We start from the raw sequence: 26939 nt of genomic DNA, 5'->3' as shown, positions 1-26939 counted from the left end.
CAAAAGAAACTATTAATGTAAATTCTGTGGCGTTATTATAAAGAAAGTTATGAACACAGAGAAAAAACTACCACCATATATATATCTTAAATTCTGGTTGGTTCTGTGAAGTATAGATCTGTTCCGAATAATAGGGTTGTGATCCTAAATCTAATGTTGGTTGATGTCACTTTCTTATTTGCTGTGCATTGACAAAAATTCGTGGTTTCTAATTAATAACACCTTAGGTATGAAAAAAGGTGCAGTCAAAAAAGGATTGAATATTTGACTTAACGGAATTAAAACTGTCGACCAAACTGTTAGTTATCTAACATTTATAAGAACCTTACTTAATACTCACTCATCACTTAGATAACATATGTTGTTTTACTCATCATGACTGAACAATAAACGTAGCATGACTAACGAATTTTCTCTGGTTTAATGCAGTAACTGGCTAACAAATGAGTATTTGCTGTGAAATTATTTTCAGTGTTATATATCTAACTACCAATTTGGCTAGTGAACATACATTGTTCACTGTGCTGTTTATCTGTGATATTTGTGTTCAAACTCTCAAGTTTAATAACATATACTCTACAGTGTGTCGTTTGTTTGCAATAATTGTGTTCAAACTTTAAAGTTTGAAACACTTTGTTCACTGTGTTTTTGATTTGAAATAATTACGTCAACGTTTCTCATACACAATATTACGTATTATAATTTATCTCGGACGAATCTCTGATTTATTATATTACGTATGCTAACATATTACTGTTTCAACTAGCAGGAGATTTTAATTTAGAAGTTAATTAAATGTCAGTACATATTAAATTTATGATGTTTGCCAATAAGATTGATATACACAATTTTATTTCATAATAGAAATATATTTTAATATACCACTAATAATACAATTTACAGTAATGGTTATTACTAATAGTTATTGCAAATAATGATTTATATAAAACAGTTTTACAAATTGACAAACTATACTGAGTCTTCTATCTGGTCTGGAACTGAATATTTTATCGACGATTCAAGTTCATAACGAGCAACATTACTTTTATGTTGATGCATAGATATTCTTCACTTGACGGAAATACTAGCCAGCTCTATTCTTGTCTGGCTTCACAACCTTACAAACTGACTTTTCCTGCGAAGATATTTAATGTCTTCGGAGAAATGATAACGTCCGAAGTAATTCATTGAAGTTGAATGGTTTGTAATGTTCGAAATCTGTAAACGTTCCGAGTCCAATTCTTTTGTTTTCCGATTAGTAAGCATTAATCAGAATTACAGCATCTGAGGTCTATAGCACACTGACTGTAATTGACTAATAATAATCTATAGCACACTGACTGTAACTGACAAATAATAATAATCTTCTATCCCTCGCTAGCTGCTTGTAATACGAACCACGCGAGACTCCAGAACATTCACCAAAGTTCGCTTGGCAATAATACTGCCAATCACTAGTATTACATGCACATCTGGTACATTGTTGATTCTTACACTCAAGAATCTTCTACAAATCTCGAGAACAAGTGGGATTTGTACAATACATAACCTACAACAAACGTGTAACAGTAAACCTGCTACAACTAATATTTTGTCTTGAATTATATTTTGAAGATCTATTTGACATCTTAACGTTTTATATGTTCTATTTAACAACTCTACTCAAATAAGAAATGGTTACCGTGGTATCTCAAGTAGGACATTTCTTCCAACAGAACTTAGGGATTTCAGGTTTTTAGCAACGGAAAGAACATGTAGTCTCGTTACCATACACTCAACAAGAAACTCGACCTGCTCCTACTAGTACACTGATCTAATGTTAATGCCTTTAAGATATTAATATGTTATATAAATTTATGACGCGTGGGAGAAAATATGTATATATAAATGAATCATATGAATATAAAATATCAAATTTGTAGTTTCAAGACAAATTACGTTTTTTATATATCTGTATGAATTAGAACTGATCTGTATTACATATGTAGGATTAGGAAAGTAATGAAGTGAAAATGTCAATGTATTATTGTGGAAAATGTAATATTAACATTACATTACTTCCAGTTATAAATATACAGTCATATTAAAACTACTAATACATGAAAAATGGAAATTTACTTATGGTTATTCCTTCCGTATTGACAAATGAATAATAAATATCATATAAAAATATTACCTGGTTTTCTAGACTTTCAATATTTAAGTTTTATTATACTGAACTTAACATGATGTAATATTGTGGTACGTTCTTATTTTAAAATAATTGTTTCTTATATGTTAGGAAAGAACACAATGACGTACTGTAGGATTAATTATATGTTCTGAACAAGTACACATAATGACGTACTGTAGGATTAATTATATGTTCTGAACAAGTACACATAATGACGTACTGTAGGATTAATTATATGTTTTGAACAAGTACACATAATGATGCACTGTAGGATTAATTATATGTTTTGAACAAGTACACATAATGATGCACTGTAGGATTAATTATATGTTTTGAACAAGAACGCATAATGATGTAATGTAGGATTAATTATATGTTTTGAACAAGTACACATAATGATGCACTGTAGAATTAATTATATGTTTTGAACAAGTACACATAATAACGCACTGTAGGATTAATTATATGTTTTGAACAAGTACACATAATGATGTAATGTAGGATTAATTATATGTTTTGAACAAGTACACATAATGATGCACTGTAGAATTAATTATATGTTTTGAACAAGTACACATAATAACGCACTGTAGGATTAATTATATGTTTTGAACAAGTACACATAATGACGTACTGTAGGATTAATTATGTGTTCTGAACAAGTACACATAATGATGCACTGTAGAATTAATTATATGTTTTGAACAAGTACACATAATAACGCACTGTAGGATTAATTATATGTTTTGAACAAGTACACATAATGACGTACTGTAGGATTAATTATGTGTTCTGAACAAGAACGCATAATGACGTACTGTAGGATTAATTATGTGTTCTGAACAAGAACGCATAATGACGTACTGTAGGATTAATTATATGTTTTGAACAAGAACGCATAATGATGTACTGTAGGATTAATTATATGTTCTGAACAAGTACACATAATGATGCACTGTAGGATTAATTATATGTTCTGAACAAGTACACATAATGATGCACTGTAGGATTAATTATATGTTTTGAACAAGAACGCATAATGATGTACTGTAGGATTAATTATATGTTTTGAACAAGAACACATAATGATGCACTGTAGGATTAATTATATGTTTTGAACAAGTACACTGTAGGATTAATATAATGAACAAGAACGCATAATGATGTACTGTAGGATTAATTATATGTTTTGAACAAGTACTGTAGGATTAATTATATGTTTTGAACAAGTAAACATAATGATGCACTGTACGATTAATTATATGTTTTGAACAAGAACGCATAATGATGCACTGTAGGATTAATTATATGTTTTGAACAAGAACGCATAATGATGCACTGTAGGATTAATTATATGTTTTGAACAAGAACGCATAATGATGCACTGTAGGATTAATTATATGTTTTGAACAAGAACGCATAATAATGATGAACAAGAACGCATAATGATGTACTGTAGGATTAATTATATGTTTTGAACAAGAACGCATAATGATGCACTGTAGGATTAATTATATGTTTTGAACAAGAACGCATAATGATGCACTGTAGGATTAATTATATGTTTTGAACAAGAACGCATAATGATGTACTGTAGGATTAATTATATGTGATTAATTATATGTTCTGAACAAGAACGCATAATGATGCACTGTAGGATTAATTATATGTTTTGAACAAGAACATAATGATGCACTGTAGAATTAATTATATGTTTTGAACAAGTACACATAATAACGCACTGTAGGATTAATTATATGTTTTGAACAAGTACACATAATGATGTAATGTAGGATTAATTATATGTTTTGAACAAGTACACATAATGATGCACTGTAGAATTAATTATATGTTTTGAACAAGTACACATAATAACGCACTGTAGGATTAATTATATGTTTTGAACAAGTACACATAATGACGTACTGTAGGATTAATTATGTGTTCTGAACAAGAACGCATAATGACGTACTGTAGGATTAATTATATGTTCTGAACAAGTACATATAATGATGCACTGTAGGATTAATTATATGTTTTGAACAAGAACGCATAATGATGCACTGTAGGATTAATTATATGTTTTGAACAAGAACGCATAATGATGCACTGTAGAATTAATTATATGTTTTGAACAAGAACGCATAATGATGAACACATAATGTACTGTAGAATTAATTATATGTTTTGAACAAGAACGCATAATGATGCACTGTAGGATTAATTATATGTTTTGAACAAGAACGCATAATGATGGACTGTAGGATTAATTATATGTTTTGAACAAGAACGCATAATGATGGACTGTAGGATTAATTATATGTTTTGAACAAGAACGCATAATGATGTACTGTAGGATTAATTATATGTTTTGTTGGACTGTAGGATTAATTATATGTTTTGAACAAGAACGCATAATGACGTACTGTAGGATTAATTATATGTTTTGAACAAGAACACATAATGACGTATTGTAGGATTAATTATATGTTTTGAACAAGTACACATAATGACGTATTGTAGGATTAATTATATGTTTTGAACAAGAACGCATAATGACGCACTGTAGGATTAATTATATGTTTTGAACAAGAACGCATAATGACGCACTGTAGGATTAATTATATGTTTTGAACAAGAACGCATAATGATGTACTGTAGGATTAATTTATGTTTTGTTACTGTAGGATTAATTATATGTTTTGAACAAGAACGCATAATGATGTACTGTAGGATTGACTTACTTTGTTACATCTAAGGAACAAGAACACATAATGATGTCGTGTTTGCCCCTGAAGAAGTTCCATCTTTCGAAAGTGCTCAGGTTATCGGAGTTTTATTTCGTTTCTCATAATGTAATGGTTTACTTTTAAACTGTTCTGCACATTTGTTTAGTACTTGTTTCAACTCTTTGAAATAGGCTAATATTTATGTTAGGGTCAATTAGAAGGTAGGATGTTACAGAACATGAAGTGTGATACGCCGCATGCACAGGTTCGGCGTTAATAAGACTTGAAGAATGTAGACCTTCTGTAATGTATTGTTTTTTATAATTGAGGAACTAGCAGTTTTAAACTCGGACATCTCTAAGATGCTCTTAGATCTGTCAATTGTTTGTGTAATGAAACGTCACAGAGCGTCGTTATAGAAGAATCACTTGTGTTGCTATCTGATGTTAAGAGAAAACTTCGGCATGAGACCTGTAAATAATGTATGCTTGAAAACTGAAATCATTGCTAAGTAGTAGCTTTCCTATTTATTATTTCCCTACAAAAATACGCACGATAGAAGAACAGAATAATATTAGTTTTAAAAGTTGTGAAACACTGTATAATGGCTATTAGATTCTGAAATAAATCTATAATTCAACTTTAGCAGTATTATAGAGCAACAGATTGAATGCGGCTGCCATTTGTTTTCGGCCTTTCTACATGCTAAGCCCTGCAGTATTAGTGATAAATGAGATTATCAAAGATAATTCACATTCGTATTATTGTAAGAATTTAAACTTTAGAACACTAAATATTTATTTAAAATAGGAATTGGGAACTAAAAAATGGTTTATGAGAACTAGTTGGCTGGTAATGATAAAACTAACAATAATATTTTAAAAGTTTGTTGGGAAACTAAAACTAACAATAATATTTTAAAAGTTTAAGTTTCTTGGGAAACTTGCGCCAAGCTACACGAGGGCTATCTGCACTAGCCGAACCTTAATTTGGAGTGATATATTAGATTTAAGGCAGCTAGTTATCACCACCCATCGCCAACTCTTGGGCTACTCTTTTTACCAATGAATAGTGGGATTGACCGTAAACTTATAATACTCCCACGGATGAAAGGGCGAGCATGTTTGGTGTGGTGGGGATTCGAACACGGGATCCTCATTTTGAGTGTCGCGCACGCTAACAATTTGGTCATGCCAGGCCGGGTAAGCACAATGTTAAATATGTAGAGTATAATGGTGATGAGAAACTTTAACATTTTTTTTTCATAACAAGATGTCAGCAATATTCCTTATGGTAAATACTTGGATTGACCTGACGCAGGTATATATATTAATATATAGACGTTAAGTAAGGATATTACCACTTAAAAGTAGATGTAACAACAGCACCAAAGTTTTTCTTATGTAGGTCAAAGATCAAATATGCAACCCATCTCCTTCACTTTTCGTAGGTCAGTACACCATAAGCGGGTTCTCGAAGATTGGAGTGTTTTTAATGTTATGAGGGTTGTCCTGGAAAGTATAGTTCACTTAGCCTATATCTGGAGTATGAAAATGCAAGTCAACTTTTTCGTAGATATAACTTATTATATGTGCGTTATAAATGGTATAGATTTGGTGTACTTAGGTTTTTTCAAAAATATCTTTCGATAAAGTGATACATGGAAGAGTAGATAAGAAAATAATATTGGTAGGGTTGAGGAAAGAGTGGTTAATTTTATAGCAGGGTGGTTGGACGAGAAAAAGCATGTGTTTATTATAATGGCTAATTTCAGGGTTAGTGTTTGGGCCTTTTTCTAATTATTAATCATATTGCTATGTCTGTTAATGACATTAAACTCTTAGGTGACTCTAGCTGTATTAAGAATGTTTAAGTAATGAAGAACGACTTAGGCTAATCTGTTAGTTGGACAAAACATAGAGAAAATGACCTTTGATTATAGTAAAAATGTCATGCATTTGGTTCATCATAATTTTGATGACGCATTTAATATTAGTGGGGACTATCGCAATAGTAAGACTGTATTTTAACATAATGGTGCACAAGTTACTCAAGCCATTGAGGCAGTACTCTGCTGTTAGAGAAGAAAGCTACTAAGATTTTAGGGTGTATTTAAAGACGTGTTGATTATAAGCTAAAAGACGTAGTTAGCTCTCTATATAATTAACTAGTTAGCATTGGTTGGAGTACTGTGTACAGTTTTGGTTTCATTAACTATTAAAAGATTGATTTATTGGTAAAGATTTAGCACAGGGATAAAGGATAAACAGGGATAAACCTATCCTTGTCTTAAAGGATAGGTTTTATTTTAGTATTTTATTGAAGTTTAAAGTATTATCCGGGGTATGGATAAGATAAAGGCATTTAATGTCTCAGTTTTTAATTAAAAACAACAAACAATAGCTTTGTAAAATGCAGTCTAGGCCGAAGTTAACAACTTTTAGGGTTTGATTGTGGAATGAGTTGTCGTTAGTATTCATAGAGACCGACATTTTTTGCGTTTAAGAGGAGTAAGCAATAGATATTGGATTTAAGTTTCTACTTTTCTCAAGAGTGGGTGATACGAGGGTAGCCTTAGTGTGATCAGGAATTGTAGCATTTATTTATACGTGGAAACAGACACAATTTTAAACTAGACCACAATCCTTGTGAAAGTTCACGGGGTGTAGTTCAAGTGTGAAAACTGAGTACAAGACATAGGTTAAGTATCTTTATATCACAGCTGTCTAACACTTTTGCATATTTTCGTCGTATATATTTGTAGTACGTTTCTGTTTTAATCTTTCAACGTAAGATTAATAACACATGACTCACACTTTAATGTCAACAAATTTTATTGTTGTTACATTGTATACACTTCTAGAATTATCAAGTGTTTTTGCAGTAAATAACGTGTTGTTAATACATAATAAATCTATGGACAAACATTTAAAACTACATATGTAAAATAGGCTTACGTTTTACACACTTCGCATTTTCTAATATTATTAATCTTTGGCCTTAAAGACTCTGCACTTACATATTCGTAAATTTTAGAATACCAAATTTTATATCAGAGCATTTTAGAAACTTGGGTAAAAATAATTATGTAAAAAAAATAAAACTTGATTTAGCCTAACAGTTTCTTTTATGTGTGTAATACTAAAGGTCTAGCGAGTTTTAACGAGGGCATCTATTGGTTGCAATAGGTCATTTGTTCGTTAATAACTTCACAATAATGTTTCACTTTGTTAACCTACAATAAAATACGCGTGGTAATATATCTTTAGAAATTCTGCTTCATGGTGGATTATTAGTGCATCACTAGTTTTATGTGATAATTGGTTATTTCGGGTGAGGTGACTGAGAAAGGGAACATATATAAAATGTAATATAAGATGTTCTGTACGGAATATGTAGTTTATCACAACGGTGTTGACAATAATTATTACTTTCGATAGAATAACCGTCAGAAAACGTTTGCTTACCTTTCTTTGTTAAACGCTAGGTTAAAAAATGGATTATATTTTCTGAGCCAAGGACGGTTTTCTAGCGTCATAAACCTTCAGACTTGCCGCTGAGCTACTGTGCGGGAAAACATCCTATTGATCTAAATGTTAAGAGAAGATTCAATTTTTACGGGTACTTTCTATGGTTACTCAGAGCTAGTCATTTTTCATAGTTTAAAACAACAACTGAAACTGTTTGTTTAACTTTAAAAATTACACGTGATCAAGGCAAGCTACTTAGATATGTCACAACAAGTCAGCATGGTAACAAGTATAGTTCATATAGGGGTCTTTACGTTCCTGCCTCTAAAGAATAGCAAACGTTTTTGTTTTTTTCAGTCTCAGTCGCATACTCAAAGCCGTAATTTTAGTAATATCAAACATTGTTTAGCTGCTTAAAAGAAAGGCTTAGATTACTTTTGAATCAATATAGTGGACTAACAGTGCCAAAGAATGCGTTTAATAAAATGATAAAAAAGAGGCACATTCAGTAGACACACACTTCAATCACGCAGTGTATTCGTACATCTGTCGTTATCAATAGTCGCACACTATTTTTGGCAGGATAATGAGAAATAATATTCTACGAAGGTCATCACGTTTCATCAAACTCTTAACATTTTTGCTTCAGTTATAGTTATAGTGTGAAAAATCACTTCCCATGTTAACAGATAGGATTATTTTTCGTAACCTTGCTTTATCTTTACTTTCCAAAAATTAATCGCTTTGAACATTTTGGTAAAAATAACAAATGATTCTGTTAAATAAAACTTGCCCAAACACCAGCGCTTGCACGTTTTATAATTCACTATTGTATGTTTTATTTTAGGTGAATGAAATGAGTACATAATAGACAAGAAATAATAAGGCCTAATGGAACAATCAATTTATTTAAGAAATTAGCAAGATCAAATGAAACTACAGATGTTTTACAAGATGTTGTATTAACTGTAAGTCTATTCATTGATGGTCTTGGTATCTCAAGATGCTCCATACTCCTGTGTTTTCTAATTCCAGAAGAAACAAGGAAATTTTAAATCTTCGGTCTCAACACGTATGTATAATCTGGGTGTATGAATATCTTATGTAGGAAAGGGCAGATACGTTTTTACCTAAAAGCAGTAAGTTTTATGGTTTTTAAGCAATAAGGTTTTATAAGTTTTAACATAACGTATTCAACTTTCTGGATATTCATAGCTTGTGGATTGATTTCATTTCAGCAACTTACTATACTAGGAAGAGATTCATTCTATAAAACTTGTTTATTAAAAATCTACCACAAACAGAAGTTTAAAGGGCGGACGTTCGTTACCAGAACGTGCTTAATATAAATACTTGGCCCGGTATGGCCAGGTGGGTTAAGGCGTTCGACTCGTAATCTTAGGGTCGCGGGTTCGAATCCCCGTCGCATCAAACCTTTTAGCCGTGGGGGTGTTATAATGTTACGGTCAATCCCATTATTCGTTGGTAAAAGAGTAGTCCAAGAGTTGGCGGTGGGTGGTGATGACTAGCTGCCTTCCTTGCTAAATTAGGGACGGCTAGCGCAGATAGCCCTTATGTAGCTTTGCGCGAAATTCGAAAAAACAACAACAATATAAATACTTTATTTTACTGACAGCTATCACGTGCTGAAGTCGTTATGTCACCCAACGTTCATACTAGCATTTGCGTGATTGGCTCTTTCTGTAAAAAAGGACATTACATTGATGATGGAGAGAAAACCACTTAAAGTAAGTATGTATTTTAAATACGGCTGGTATGGGTATTAAAATTAATTAAAATAAAGTTACTATAGTGGTGGTAAAGTTATGGTTAAAACCTGGTTCAAGAACAAAGCACTATCGTGATGGTTATATTAAAACCTAAATAACGTTGTACTAACTAATAATGATGTTATACTAAATAGTTATATAAACTAATAATGATGTTACACTGGATAGTTTTATTAGATAATTATGTTACAGTCCTACAGACAACCCGTTTCCTGAAGATAAGGACACGTGGTTTTGTTTTCTTCAAAGCGAAGAAATTATTTTATTTGCATGGAGTTTGACCTTATGGTGTTTCACAATATGAAGAGAAACATGTATTGTCATGTGTGTTAGGAAAGTAGATTTGATTTCAAAAAGTCACGATGCTTTCTAATTCATTCTGCAGCATGTCTTATAATTTATATTTATTTCTGCTCAGTCCAGTTAAAAGGTAGGCCGTGATTCACGAGAACTCCAAATTACGAAATAAAATATATTATCCATACTCTCTTTCTCATGTATACGTTCAGCTGTAAGTGGGGGGTCATTATCTCGTGTCACTGTTCTGCTGTAAGTCTGTAGACGTGAGGGTGGTTAAAGAATAATTACCTGTTTATGGTAGAGCGAGGTTTGTTCGAATGTTCCTTTATTGACGACTGTCTGTGTAGAGAATATTATACGAAGACAAGTTTTGAAGTGGTTTGCGAGTTAGAAACACTGCTTATCGAGTCTCATCTCTCACATAAATCAACTAATTATCTTACGTACGACTACTAAGAGACGCTAATGAAATAAATTCGTTTATAATTATTATGTTACAGATCTCAGCTGGACGTGACTTTGCCATATTCTCAGCGTCATGGCGAAGTCCAGTTTGCAATAGGAATTGTCCTCGATACAGTGCTAAGCCTACTTATTATAAATAGATCCTAATGAAAGCAGAAAAAGGTATTGATACAATGCTAAGCCTACTTATTATTAAATTGATCCTAAGTGAAGAAGCAGGAATTATCCTAGAGAAAAAGCTACGCCTACTTATTATAAATAGATCCTAAGTAAATAAGTAAAGCAGAAAAAGGTATTATTGATATAATGCTAAGCCTACTTATTATTATCCGATCTTCAGTAAAGCAGCAACAAGTGTTATCCTAATACTATTAATTGATCCTAAATAAAATATAACTAAAAAAACAACTGGTTTTAAATTATGACTTCAGAATTTGAAAAGAAAAGGGGTGCTACTTAAGCTCTAATCGTTACAACCACAATAAATAAACATGTGCCTGGCTAAGACTTCATAATGTTAATTAATAATAAAACACAACTTATCAATATAATTATTTCACAAAATTGAATCGGGAAAAAGAACCAGAAGAACAGAAAACCTAATTCCACAAAACACAACACAATATTTGAAAAGTGCCTTCTATATTAATATCAATTTTGAGTTACGAACAGCAATAATTCACCAATAGTTTCGTGACTCAGTTTATGAAGCTTATGGCAGGGTATTTATTTGCTGTTAGGTCACGAGAGTACATCCCATGCGAATAATCTTTTGCTACGTTAATAGCTAGGGAAGCTCATGTCAGTTTCATAAAGCATAATTTTTACTTTATAGTTTAATATTTTAGTGCACTTTGTAAGAAGAAGGATGATTTATATATATAGCATTTTATATGTGCGTACAGGTATTTTATTCTGAGTAACTGTGAAATCGAGTGTTCATATTTAACCGATCTCTTGTTCTGCGGTGTTTGACATTACCTGAATATAAGGTTTTTTGTGCAACAACAATGCTTATGACAAATTGACATATCTCAATATATAATATGTAATTTCTCTATTTTTTGAACACCCACACAAATATCTATTCTTTGGAACATCTGCAGTACCTTTCCAATTTGAAGAAGACCCACTCTTTTCTTTAGAACACTCACATGTACCTATTTTTTTTTCTTTGGAACTTCTGCCTGGCATGGCCAAGCGCGTAAGGCGTGCGACTCGTACTCCGAGGGTCGCGGGTTCGCGCCCGCGTCGCGCTAAACATGTTCACCTTCCCAGCCGTGGGGACGTATTATGTGACGGTCAATCCCACTATTCGTTGGTAAAAGAGAAGCCCAAGAGTTGGCGGTGGGTGGTGATGACTAGCTGCCTTCCCTCTAGTCTTACCCTACTAAATTAGGGACGGCTAGCACAGATAGCCCTCGAGTAGCTTTGTGCAAAATTCCAAAACCAAACCTTTGGAACTTCTATACACACTTATCTGTTCTTTGTAACACTTACACGTACCTCTCTGTTCTTTTAGGACTCACAAGTAAACCCAAGTGTTGATAATACGTGTTTAACTGTTTCGTAACACAAATTCTAAAACATGCAGTAAACGTTTCCACATGCGATCCTAATCCACATCCTGTTCAAATAAACATGCGCATACTTTTCATCTCTTGAAGGGAAAGAGGACAAACCGAAAGACAATATGTTTGTCAGGAACCGTCTTCATAACTGTGATTAACTTTTGTACTTCATATATTTGATCAAGTGCAATATTTAGGTGTACTTTATTAAGAACAAAATGGCCGGTTTTATAGAAAAATTTAAATGTACTTTATAAAAACAAGATGGCCGGATTTACAGAAACATTTATCTATTCTTTATGAAACGAGGAATTTATACAAATGTTTAGAAGTACTTTATAAGAGGAATTATTTAAACAAACATTTGATGTGTATTTTATAAGAAGGAGGATTTATACAAACATTTGAGGTGTATTTTATGAGTAGGAGGATTTATAAAAATATTTGAATATACTTTATAAGAACAAGATGGACGGATTTATAAAAATATTTGAATATACTTTATAAGAACAAGATAGATGAATTTATAGAAGCATTTCAACATACTTTATGAAACGATGAACTTATACAAACGTTTGAGGTGTATTGTATAAGGAAGATGATTTGTAGAAATATTGGGTCTTGTTTTAAATTAATTTCAAATATTACTAAAGTCGTGGAATATATACATGTAGACATTCTTTGTATTTTGAAGAGAACTGCAGGACTGCTGGTTTTTATTTAGAAAACAAAAATTATTGTTTTAAACTTTCTGTTCAGTTGTTATCAGTACCTACTGATGTTTATGATGCAGATATTGCAAGTTTTCTGTATGATAACTTGTTATTAAGAATATAAGATACAACAGACTATGTTTTCAAGATAATTATTAGGTACTGCGTCAGGGTTTGGAAAGTATAAAATATAAAATAACGTCTTTGCTGAAGGTTTATGTAAAAAAACTTTACAATTTTTATCATGTTGCCTCGCAGCCTTCATATTAATCACGTGACTGCTGGTACTCAGCCATGTTAACTCTATTTCTCCAGATAATTTTACACTCTGGGAATCATTTTACTTGCTCGTTCAAGACATAAGCTGGAAACACTTCACACGACAGTATCTCATGAAGTTAATACTACTTTAAGCCTAACCTCATGAACAGTGGTGACACTGTGTTATATATGTGTGGTAGAATATATTCACAGTATTTCTTAGCGACAGTTAAATACTGTTTTTCAGCCTTCCCTAGAAATAATCTTTCACTGTACTAATATTTTCAACGTTTGGAACTTTCCGTTTTATTTCTAGATAAAATGTTTATTTGTGAGAAATAATCAAACCTCGAAACTTTTAATTTTGTATCAAACTGTTTCCCATAGTATCGGGTTTAAAAGATTCGCAAGATATTGGATTTAATATTTTATATTAAAGCATTAAACTTTAAACAACTTAAATGAATCGGTTGTGGTCAAGTCATCAAATAAATTTCGCTCATCTTGGTGAGTATGGTGACCACACATCCTGATTGGACCTTTCTGTCCACAGGCCATCTTTCGAGATGTAATAGACAATGATAACTCAATTTATTATGATCATTGTGTTTTTTTATTTTATAGCATTGTACAGTTGCTAGTTAAGTTAACCTTCCACTTCCATGTTATTGGTTTGCTGGTTATCTTAACGCGTTTCTTGATCCAGTTATACAATTCCCACTCTAGGATTGGTGGTCAGATTTGTTGTTCAGTAGCTTTTACTTGGATAAGGACACTGAGTTTCCAGCTTGAACTAAGTCTAGTATGTCTGGAATTATTAATAAATCACTTTGGTGAGACTTCAATAGCGATAGACTGTCTGTAATCTGAAGTAGTAGTAGATACACAGTTGTATAAAACAACACTATAAACACAACAAAAACGATCAAAACGTGGGGATTACGGTGTGAAACTACAAGTAACATTACTTCCCGCCATAAACATAACAAAAACAATCAAAACGTGGGGATTACGGTGTGAAACTACAAGTAATATTACTTTCCACCATAAACCCAACAAAAGCAATCCACACATGGTGTTTACGGCGTGAAGCTCGAACAACAACTGTTTCACATAAACAATTAACTTTAACAAATTAACCTGTTAAAGAGTTTAACAGTTTTCCCTTCAGCTGTTTTTAAAAGATTATTTGAACTTTACATAAGAACTATTCACAGTTTCAGTTACGTTTGTTTTGGTTTGTGTTTCCTTTCTAGTCACACATTGAAAGAAGAAACTTGAAGTACTAAGAAGAACATAATAAAGAGCTATACACGTGTTGTTAAACTAAAAACTATAGATTTTAAAACAACTCCTTTCGACGACATAAAACATTCTTAGAGTATTATTGTTTTAGATCAAGTGTTTGTGTGTGTTTTCTTTTAGCAAAGCCACATCGAGCTATCAGCTCATCCTACCGAGAGGAATTAAACCCCTGATTTTAGCATTGTAAATCCGTAGACTTACCGCTGTACTAGTGGGGGACCTGCAGGTCAAGACCTGAGACTAAACAGCTTTTTTAATTTCCCAGGAAAGTCTGATTTTTTGTTTCTTTCCTTGTGTATAAGAATCATTTTAAATAAAGTGGTATATACAAGACAATATCTTAACTAAATTATAGCAAGTATAAAATATATATCAGTATCTTTGGTATTACATTTTATTCTTTGGTCGAACTGTGTGTGATTGTAATTTCCGATTTAAATATTTTAACTCGTCACCGAGTGCTTGTATTAGTTACCAAAAAACATAACCAATCTTGTCATATTATCCACCAACTATCTGGGAATTTGGTTGAATGTTTGTTCAATATCCCACAGAACAACCAGAGGTTATCTAGTTATTTCTAACTGAGAAGTGATACACTAGAGTCAACACCGCCAGCCTTAACTGAATAGTTAAATTAATAATTACATTATAACGTTCTAACGGATGAAAGGGGCAAGCACATTTGGTGATGGGATTCTAACCCGTGACCCTATGGCCATGCCAGGCCCCGGTTATATCACAAGACAGTTACAGGTCTAGATAAATCAAACCTTCTAAAACCTATTGTAAAGGTGATGTCTGACGATTTAGGAGAGGCGTTCTCTCCTTTATAAACTTACCAGCAGAACTAAACCTAGCTCTTGATTTTCTAAGTGTTTGTTGTCAATGGCATAAGTTGAATGTTTATTTGTTTTTGAATTTCGAGTAAAAACGAGAACTATCTGCGCTGCCGTGTCTAATTTAGCAGTGTAATATTAGGGGGAAGTCAGTTACACAATACCCTCAACTCTTTTACCATCAAATAGTGGGATTGACCGAACATTATAACGCTCCCACAGCGAAAAGTAGGGCTGCGACGATTACGGACTTTTGTAACCGGTTAATCGTGTAATCGTCACAGCCCTAGGAATTTGCGCGTGACGGCCGCACCGAACGTTAACAAAAACTCTAAAGGCTTTCAACAACAACAACGAAAATTCAACCAAACAAAAAGGCAAGTAGTTCGTAAAATCGCGATAGGCAAACATACCAATGTCAAGGTCAAATAATGGAATATTTACATGTCGATAATCGTATTGTTTTCCCTTCTCTCGGAAAACAAATCTCGGAAAGAAATCTTACATTAACCGGTTAGGAAATCCGTAACTGGTTAAGAGCAGTAACCGAACTGTAACTGGTTAATCGTCACAGCCCTAGCGAAAAGGACGAGCATGTTTGGTGTGACGGAGATTCGAACTCGCGACCCTCAGAGTAAGAGTCAAGCGCCTTAACCATTTGGCCATGCCCTTAAGTTGAATGAGGAAAAACATATTTACATAATGTTTATTAGAAACATAAAAACAAACAAGAATTTATATCATTTTCTGGAATGTTCTTTAAACACCAACTACAGGCGAATTGGTAACAAATATGTCAATTTTTCTGCATTTTAAGTAGATGCGAATCAATCTATACACAAGTAAAACCATAATTATTACATCAAGAGGACATTCAAAACCACCTACTTCTGTTTACACTGAGTAGCTTCCATTAAAGTTACGTAAGTCACTATCGAGTGACACAAACAATACCAAAGATAAAGATGGGATAACGTAACAGTTGACGTAGTAAAGAAAAGTTAACACACTGATCTCTAAACACAAGAACTATCAGAACAAGATGAAACTGTGTTATATTGTTCAAGTAGCTAATACTGGTCTATGTGATATTCTTGAAATACGAGAATCTTATTGTATCTTACACTGGACTGTGTTATATTGTTGAAATATGTAATGCTGGACTGTGTTATATTGTTGAAATATCTTATGTTGGTCTGTGTTATATTGCTCAAGTGGCTAATACTGATCTGTGTTATATTGTTCGAGTAGGTGATACTGGTTTGTGTTATATTGTTGAAATATCTAATACTGGCATGTGTTATATTGCTCAAGTAGCTAATACTGGTCTGTGTTATATTATTATAGTATCCAATGTATAAGCTTGTTATTTCCCATGTGTGTATATCCAATATGTAACTTGTTATTTCACACGTCTGTATGTGTTGAAACCCAAACAACTTTACGACATATAACAAACTTATGGCTATTTTAATAACGGTAATGTTGTTTATTGATACATTTTATACGACGCCTAATTAGGGCGTTTTTTATCCTTTTTAAAGAAAGAGAAATATTAGGAATTAAACTTTCTACTTATAAGGTTAGATAACTTTGGTTTTAGGGAAACAGTATTAGTGTTCAAGGGCGTTAGCGGGGGAAGGAGGGTACTTGCCCACTCCTGGATTATTAATTTTATGTAGCCCTATTTATAGCTTTGATTTTATTTTGTAACATTACGCCTACGAACGCCTATTACTGATACGTAGAACCGACGGAGTTTTATTATTATTATTACTGAGTAGAGACAATATGAATAACAAAGTTCGGGTAATTGGGGTTATAAATACGTCAGTGTTACAAAGCTTCAGATGTTAAGCTACCAAAGATAAATTACAACACACCTGATGATCACGCCAGACCCTGATAGCAGAATTCCTGTCCTCACCTTTCGTCAACCGAGGTAAGTCAAGTAAACCTGATTTTCAAACATTTGTGGACAGGGATTGTTATCCATTCCCTGTGTCCCACAACTGGACATTTAATTACCGTGGGAACGTGCACACTGCATTAGTGCTCGTGATCATAACGTCACAACGTAATGACATCTGGAACCAGGAAAGATCAGATACTTTCAGCGATCTTCTGGTACTGCAATTCGACGTCTCGCCCCCATTCATCAGTTTACAGATTTCTGAAAATACAAACACCGAATTACATAAATTATACATTCCTTTATCCCTATTACGAAAATATGAGTTTTACATTGACCTCGTTTTGACAACAAACGTTTGTCATTGGCTAGTGGCATGAGCTAGTTTTGTGACAACGAATCGGTGTGCGAGGCCAGTACGCGTGTTATGTATTAATAATAATAATAATAATAATAAATTTATTAAGCAATAAATTAGACACAAAAAATCAAATATCAATATAAAACCATCAACAAAGAGTTAACTCGTCCTGTGATGGTTAAACACATAATAAAGTAAAATCAAAACTTACAAAATCAATATAAAGTTCCCAGAATATTATCATCAGTATTTAAGATCCATTGTTTTAAGTATTTCTTTTGATTAACACGATTAATAGAAGATCTTATACTATAAGGAATAAAATTATGAATACGAGGTGCCAAATAAAGATATTGATGAAGTGTAACTGTTTTACGTGGTGTGGGTACATTAATTGGAAAAAAAGATTGAAGTCGTGTAAAATATGAAGTGACTTTAAAAGGCCTATTAAAAGAAACATGCAATGTAGATAAAGCTAAAAAATATAAATAAAGTTTATCATATGAAAGAGGGGAGTTAAATTTACTGAAATCGGTATCAAGCCTATGAGTAAAAATAAGAGAGAAAACACTTTTTTGCAACTTGTGGTAACTTTTTACTTTCCTTCAACTATTAGGTCTAAAATCAGGCTTGTCTTGGTTAAAATAAAATTAATACCAGATACATTTAAGTTAAAGTGCAAAGTTTTTATTGTTGGCGCGGTAAAGATTAAAGGCGTATTGAGCGTAAAGCAACAAAACTAATATTAACTTCTAACCAGAAGAACCTGTTCATTTTTATAAGTACTAGATATATAAGGCGTGCGACTCGTAATCTGAGGGTCACGGGTTCGTATCCCCGTCGCGCCAAACATGCTTGCCCTTTCAACCATGGGGGCATTATAATATGACGTTCAATTTCACTATTCATTGGTAAAAGAGTAGCCCAAGAGTTGGCGGTGGGTGGTGATGACTAGCTGCCTTCCCTCTAGTCTTACACTGCTAAATTAGGGACGGCTAGCACAGATAGCCCTCGAGTAGCTTTGTGCGAAATTCAAAAACAAACAAACAAAAACTAGATATAAAATGAGTAATTTAATATACTACTAGTCTTACAAAATCGATAAGAAAACAAGACAACTGTATTATCACAAATACATCATTTACTTACGACTAGCTATGGTGACACCAGGTGCAGACTTTGCTGGTGTAACCATAGCCGCTCTTCTATAAACCATATTTTTTAATTAATCGTACAATTGTTTTGGTTTTCCTCGATTCTGTAATTATTGAATTTCAGCAAAAACCTATGGTTTCCAGTACCAGTGATATAGTGTTCTTACTTTCAATGAACAAATACATCTTAGAAAACCGTACTGATTGTTTGATAATTTATGTCTAAAATTACATTAATACAGGAAAGACAGTGATTAGAATGATGAAATGTCACAAGTGGTAATGGGATATTGTTTTGTTAGCACATCGCTTACACGTAACTTGAATAAAATACTATTAGTGACGTCATCAGTGGTTTATTGTAGTGATTTTTAACGACTGTCTAAGAAAAATAACGTAACTGTGCACTGTTTAAAAATAATATTAGAAGTCACAGGGTGAGCTGTTCAAACAGGGATTACAATGAACACCATGTACAAGTATTGGACTCGTACACTAACAATAGGATTAAAACAATTGTCTTATTAATGTACTGTATTAATATACTGGTACTGGACTCGTACACTAACAATAGGATTAAAACAAATGTCCTATTATAGTATTGTGTTGTGTTGATATACTATGATATTGTAACGGTTATATTATGCAAGTAGTATGTTAATATTTTAATTTATATTCTAAAGATATTATGTTCAAGTTACGGACTGGTATATTCACAATACATGGTACTATGATCTTGTTGCAAAGATTTTACCTTAGAAAGTTAACGGGGTACTTATGATACCTTGCACTAATGTTTTAACAATGTAAGGTTATTGGGTTACCCTGAAACTAAGAGTTTAATAAAATAACGCTATTGGTTTACCTTGGAAATAAGGTTTTAACAGTGTAACATTATTGGTTTACTTTGGCAGTAAGGTTTTAACAATCTAAGGTAATTAGTTGACCCTGGCACTAATGTTTTAACAATGTAAAGTTATTGTGTTAGCTTGGCGCTAAGGTTTTAACAGTGTAGAGTCATTGAATTGTCCTTGTACCATAGTTTTAAGAATGTAAGATTGTTGGGCCACTCTGGTACTTAGGTTTTAACAATGTAGGGTTACTGAGTTAGCCAGGCACTGAGGTTTTAACACTGTAGGGTTATTGGGTTAGCCTGGCACTAAGGTTTTAAGAATGTATAGTTATTGGGTTACTCTGGCACTAAGGTTGTAAAGAGGTGAAAAATGTGTCGAACTTTTAAAAATGAGAAAGCGAATCAAGTAAAAGGTTTAAGAATCATTCTGGGGCAAGCCCAAGACTTCCTGAAAGCGTCTTCGCGATGAGTGGTCGAGAATTGAAAATATTTTGTTACAGACAGACATAAATAAGTCACTTTAGGGTACACTGTACATTGATAATTAACCTTCTATATTAAAGTAGGCAGATCTTTACCAATCTACGTAGATAGCTTTGACCACTAGTTGCTGATAATCGACTATTTATAATAGGAAAAAAATGTACATTTTCTTTTACGAAAAATATTTTTAAAGATCTTTTGAAATCTTACCAACACAGCAAAAAATACGACTTTTCCAAAAACATCAAAAACATATTTTTCCTTAACTACACGAACTTTATCAAACACCTTCAGAATTGACCTTTATGTATCGGCAATAAAATTATGTTAATATTCAGAACGTGAAAGTAGGTTTTGAAGCACGATATAATGAACAAAATGATTGGTGATTAAAACCTATACCTTATTCTTTTTCAACTTCCATAGTTTTATTTGTTTTTTTTTATCTACAATTAAACAGATAATGTACTCATAAAATTAGACTTTCAAACATTTTCTCTCTAATTTAACTAGTTATTACGTACATCGTTTATCTTTAAATGTGGGCCTGATATGGCCAAGCGTGTTAAGAGGTTCGACTCGTGATCCGAGGGTCGCGGGTTCGAATCCCGGTCTCACAAAATATGTTCGCCCTCCCAGCCGTGGGGGCGTTATAATGTGATGGTCAATCCCACTATTCGTTGGTAAAAGAGTAGCCCAAGAGTCGGCGGTGGGTGGTGATGACTAGCTGCCTTCCCTCTAGTCTTCCACTGCTAAATTAGGGACGGCTAGCGCAGATAGCCATCGATTAGCTTTGTACGAAATTCAAAACAAACAAACAAAACAAACAATTTCCCTTAGCATATTTTCCACATCAAACTTATCCGATAACAGAATTTAGAACATTAATGGTACAAGTTCAAATGAGATAGTGCTGTCATCATGTATCTAAAGAGAAAATTACATAACGTTAATATACATATATTTAAAACGGTATAGATACTTTCGTAATTTGTATGTACTAGAACATATCGTAAAGAACGACCAACTTGGGCTGGGAGGGACAGAATACCGGAACTTATAATGTCATCTGTTATCTTGATAAAAGTAAAGGAATATATTATATAAAACATATTCTTTTGTACAAATATTAACACACGGTAAAACAAATTAAACATCTGATCACAACTAGAGGAATTTCTTTCGTTTTCTTGTTGTTGTTTTGAGTCGGTAAAGCACCAAATTCCACGAGACCTTTGAGTGACATCATTTACATTGATTTTTTGGAGCTACAGTAGGTTAAAACATTATATAAACCTACTTTGGCTTATACACATGGTTCAAAATACCAATCTAGAAAATCTTTATCGACTGTACTGTCATACTTGTTAACATTTCTATCACTAGATGGCTCTGTAAACACAAAATATTCCAGTACACTGACAGCGATTTTTGGACAATACATACGGTAAATGCTTATGATAAATTTTGTAATGTTATAAAACAAAACAAAAAAAACAGCAAAAACAGTAAGGATAGATGGAGATGAAATTTAATACAAACAAATAAAACAAAATCACAGTACAAACAAGTGACAAATAATAAATGTTATCAAAATCGATATAATAAAATAATGTGTTGATAGTATGAGGTTCTTGAAATTACTTAATTACAAAGGAAAACGATTGCTTCTTTTGACCTTAAATTTTTCTGTCAAATTCTCATACGGAACTAGACCAAACTATCCCTTGTTCTCATATAAAACTAACCACAACCTCTTATGTTATCATACGAAACGAGAACAGATCCTCTCATGTTCTCAGATTAAACTAGACTAAATTATCCCATGTTCCCATATAAAAGTAATCCAGGTTATCTCATGGTCTCATACGAAACTTGACCAAATCCTCTTATTTTCTCATAGACCACATCATCTCATGTTCTCTTACGAAATTAGACCACTGAGAACGGTTATCACGATTAGAACATACCGCTGGTTATATGGATTAAAATATATTAAACAAGATATTTCTTAGAATTAGAAAATTCCACTGTTAACGATTCTTGACATTAGTACATACCACAAAGAATGTTTATCAGGATTAGAACATTTTAAGAAGTATGTTTCTCAGAGATATAATTGTGACATAGCTATGAAAGGAGATGTACATGCCAACAGAAACAACAGGGCGTGGTGATAATGTTTTATGCTCATGTCAACAGAAACAACAGGGTGTGGCGGTCATGTTTCGTTTACTTGTTTTAAATGAAAACCGTTTGATAATTTAGTTGTATCCTTTCTGCCGCCTCAGGGTCCGAAACCTGAATGTCAGCGTTATATGGAGTGGAGGATTATAAAGTTTCATAGATTCAAATTTAACAAAAGCGTAGCACTAGGTTAAAGTTCAAAACCATAACCTTATAGTATCAGTAAACATATACATACATTACAAAAACAACTAAGGCAGACTTTATCTCATTAGAAAACATATATTATAAAAACAACTAAGGCAGACTTTATCTCATTAGGAAACATATATTATAAAAACAACTAAAGCAGACTTTATCTCATTTGGAACCAAGAGAAACAGTAATTGTATAACAAGTAATATACAGAGCCACTTGTTAAGATTCACAGAACCGTGTGCACTTGGACTAGCAGTCTTATAAATTATCTAATTCTAACCAGCAGGAGAGAATTCCATATCGGCTGCGTTCGTTCGTGTTAGGCCTAGAGTAAACCTTCGAAAGTAGTTATTTATCAAAGTATTATGTAAAATGTTTAGATAAACATTGAAAAACATTAGAAACACAGGTTACTTCTCTCTCCAGTATTCTTACTTACATAGTACATACGGAACTTAAAATTTATTTTACTCACGAACCAAAATATAAAATTCAATCACATTTCATGTCTAACCAAACTTACATCTCTGTTTAAATTACTTAGGTCCAGTTTAACCAAGAAGAGATTACTGAAGCCGATCACAGCAATCCAGGTAACGTAACGATGACTTATAGGAGTTAAAGAATGTAAAAGTTTGATGTCACGTGCAGGTGAATGTCTCGTGGTTGACATGGAAAATCTTGAATTATGGACAAAACCCCCAGCACCTGCAGCCGAATGGTCGATTTTTCGTGGAGAGATTACTATTGATGTTGTCAGTATTGTCCCCCACCCTGTTTTTATAATTAATAAGTAATGTGGCGAGGTTCAGTAATTACCAAGTACACGTTTCCTGTTGTGATAACAGAGATCGAAACCAAGATGATTAGTGAGGGCGGATGCCTCGTCATCGAATCCTTTATTCACGTGAACCTATGGTGAGCGATCATTTTTGTTCACCTAAAAGAAAATAAATTATATTTGGTGTTATATCTGAACAGAAGAATATCTGTATACAGAACTTGTTGATGTATTAAGATACTCAAGCTTAAACATGGCTACCAAGTGTTACTGTGAGTTACAACTTGTCTTGGTATTTGTGTTCGGTTTTTATTATCTTTTATGATTATTCACGCCCATCAGAGGGTCAGCGGCAAGTTTACTAAACCTATAATGCTAAAAAGTAGTAGCTCGTTGTGGCTTTCTTCTTGAACGAAAACACACACACGATTATTACCCATGCTTATGTAATGGTTTAAATATCTTAAAATAGTATTAATATATTTCCCATGCTTATACCAGAGGTATTAAATATCATTAAATAGTGTTAACATTATGTTACATTTTCAACTAAATGGTTCATTAATATAAGTAAATGAAATAACCAGGTGGTCATTCAGGATAACCTTTATGTATCACAAGTTGAAATGAAATTAATTCAATGGGAACATGTAACAGGAATACAAGAAGGCCATAAAATTATTCTTAAATAGTCGAACTTCATCTTTAAATCTGAGTAATTTTATCATATTACTTTATTATTCATCTTGACCTTTGACTTCCATATTTCAAATCATTCTCATATTATATTGGTTAAAGATGTTGGTATGTTTCAAGAAGTACTGTATAAATAAGTGTTTGTATTAAAAACGCCCCATTCACTTCCCAGCGGCTCAATGGTAAGTCTAAAGACTAACAACCGAATTTCGATATCCACGATGAACACATCAGGGACAGCCCATTGTGTAACTTTTGGATCATCTAAAAGAAAAAGTGGGTTTGCATTATGGTAAAATACGAGAAATCCCTACCTTTTTAACTTTCAGACATCAGGTGAAAGAAAGCTGTTGTCTAGATGATACATTTCAAACATTAGGTGGAAGAAAGCTGTTGTCTAGATGATAAAGTTCCAGACATCAGGTGGAAGAAAACTGTTGTCTAGATGATAAAGTTCCAGACATCAGGTGGAAGAAAACTGTTGTCTAGATGATAAAGTTCCAGACATCAGGTGGAAGAACATTCTTCCTTTTCTTTGTTGCCATGGTGCTAGCTAGGCTATGTAGTCTCGCATATATAAATACAGTGAAATGGTTCATATGCAAAAACGGCTCGTTTGGGTTGAGAAAATATTTTACATAGAAGAGCGAACAACGTTTCGACCTTCTTCGGTCATCGTCAGGTTCATAAAGAAAGAGTCAGCTTCCGGTCAGTTACCTCTTTCTTTGTGAACCTGACGATGACCGAAGAAGGTCGAAACGTTGTTCGCTCTCTATGTAAAATATTTCTCAACAAAAGCCGTTTTAGATATAAATTTCTCAACAAGTGGGTTTCTCGACATCACTGAGTAAAATGGTTCGAAGTAAGTTGGGTTGGAATACTTAACTAGATATACTAGGTCTCTTGTGATAACGAGGAGATTCTGAAATTGGCTGTTTTCAACCAACAGCTGTCGAAATGAAATCACAACAAAACGATTTGAAGAAGATGATACTGATTTTCAAATACTGTCGTTAAATGGAGAACAGTAGCATCTCGTCCGCCTCTGTAACCTTCTCTCTTTCTCTTGATATATATATATGTGTGTGTGTGTGTATTGTAACCATAGTTTCTGTATATATATATATATACACACACATAAACAAAATCTACAATTTATACATCTACATGAAAAGTATACCATGGATACATACATGAGAACTTCTTCTGGTTATCTACATCCACATCACTTAAGATAGATACAGTTCTGGTCAAATGGGTTTATATTTTATAACCAATAAGATCATTGTTACTGAGATAGAATACAAATATATTTGGCACTGTCAAACCAATAAATGCATTTTATATTAAACATACACTTATGTAGTTTGTATAAGGAAACAAGTTCATGGACAATTTATCAGAACAGTAAACAATTTTATCAGTCACCTATCACAACAAAACCAAAATATATACAATAACAACATTTAACATTTTAAACATTTAGTACTTGTATGGGCCTCATATTAACCTCCGCAAGGCGACGTCTCATACTGTCGATTAGGTTCTTGATGTAATCCACCGTGATTTCATCCCAACTTATCTCTAGAATATCCTGCAACTCGGCTACACTACAGTAGCTAGTTTAAAATCGTGGTTAACAACTGTCCGATTCAGTTCTACCCAACAGTTCTCAATGGACTTACAACCTGGAGACTTCGGTGGCCACGTCAATCTCGTAACGTCCTCTTGGTAGAGATAGTCCTGTACAATACGCACACTGTGGGCAGTGGTACTGTTATCCTGGAAAGCAAAGTTATTGTTAAACCTTGTTATAGCATATGGCAAATGTATCGTTTCCATGTGATGCCTGTAGGAAGCGCCACTGATGCTTCTCTGGAGGATATGAAGAGTAGTTTTTCAACACGATGAATAGATGTCTAAATATGTACTACACTGTCTCCTGTATGCTTTCCTGAGATACAGTCTTCCCTCAGACAAATGATGAACACAAATCTTATCATCAGGTTTAATAAACATGTAACACGACTCAACTGTTAACTATAACTTGGCATGCTGTCTTATCCCTCGGTGGTCTCAGCAGATAACCTGATGTGGCTTTGCTATAAGAAAACACACACGCTGCCTTACCTAAGTAACGTGGTTAGTTCTAGTTAATATTGGTTTGCAGTTAACCCTTCTTGCAAAATGACCTTGTCTGGACGAACAAATGCTCAAAACAACTTATGAAGACCAGAATAACAACACATACATGTTTGTTTGATCATACTTACCTTCTGTGTTACTACTCGGGCATTTACTCTAGACAATAACGTTAATATAAAAGAGTGTGAAAACATTTTGTCCAAGCAAGACTCTACATGGTTCTGGCTCTTTAAAGAATAACATGTAGCTTTCCACACACACACAGCCATGTAAATACAAATCCACGTGCTATAAACCATATATCTTGTGCTCAGAATCCTTGCTAACTAAAACATTGTTTTAAAGACGACAGACCAGTACGCCAGTGTTACTAACCACAACTTGTCACTCTAGCTGTGATCACAACCTGTGGCTCAGTGTACCAATGATAACATTTATTACAGTGTTGTCTCAAGATGAAGCAAGTGTAAGTATAGAATAAAATGGACAACATCAAAAGTTGGGTTTTACTATACCCAGGTCAGAAAATATAAAATAGTCATTCTTTTTTAAG

General features: G+C 33.2%; 2 long non-coding RNA genes across 2 annotated transcripts; one reads left to right on the top strand and one right to left on the bottom strand.

Annotated features, from left to right (window-relative positions):
• Window positions 1-7856: 7856 nt before the first annotated feature.
• LOC143243861 (uncharacterized) lies at window positions 7857-24849 on the bottom strand. Its single transcript, XR_013024789.1, has 3 exons — window positions 24556-24849; window positions 17500-17789; window positions 7857-8491 (listed from the first exon to the last, which is right to left on the bottom strand). It is a non-coding gene; the product is annotated as an uncharacterized LOC143243861 (long non-coding RNA).
• On the top strand, window positions 16943-23930 carry LOC143243862 (uncharacterized). Its single transcript, XR_013024790.1, has 2 exons — window positions 16943-17558; window positions 23309-23930. It is a non-coding gene; the product is annotated as an uncharacterized LOC143243862 (long non-coding RNA).
• Window positions 24850-26939: the final 2090 nt, after the last annotated feature.

This window comes from Tachypleus tridentatus, chromosome 2 (assembly GCF_004210375.1).
Source record: "Tachypleus tridentatus isolate NWPU-2018 chromosome 2, ASM421037v1, whole genome shotgun sequence".
Lineage (NCBI taxonomy): Eukaryota > Metazoa > Arthropoda > Merostomata > Xiphosura > Limulidae > Tachypleus > Tachypleus tridentatus.
This window is presented reverse-complemented; position numbering and strand designations above follow the sequence as displayed.